Source organism: Nestor notabilis, unplaced genomic scaffold (assembly GCF_000696875.1).
Source record: "Nestor notabilis isolate BGI_N333 unplaced genomic scaffold, ASM69687v1 scaffold11935, whole genome shotgun sequence".
Lineage (NCBI taxonomy): Eukaryota > Metazoa > Chordata > Aves > Psittaciformes > Psittacidae > Nestor > Nestor notabilis.
Genome location: NW_009929794.1, coordinates 19,279 through 19,595, shown reverse-complemented (window position 1 = coordinate 19,595; position 317 = coordinate 19,279).

The window sequence follows — 317 nt, the reverse complement described above, 5'->3', positions numbered from 1 at the left end:
GCTTCGTCGCTGCCTGCGGAATCGGCTCATTTCGATACATTCGGAAACACCATTTGCATGAGCTCGGTCGTCGAACCGGTGGTGCGGTAAAGCGTGTTGTGTAGGTGCAGAATGGTTATAGACGGGCATGCTGCAGGGGGTCCCGGCTTCGTCGCTGCCTGCGGAATCGGCTCATTTCGATACATTCGGAAACACCATTTGCATGAGCTCGGTCGTCGAACCGGTGGTGCGGTAAAGCGTGTTGTGTAGGTGCAGAATGGTTATAGACGGGCATGCTGCAGGGGGTCCCGGCGTTCGGACCGCTAGCTCACAGGCGG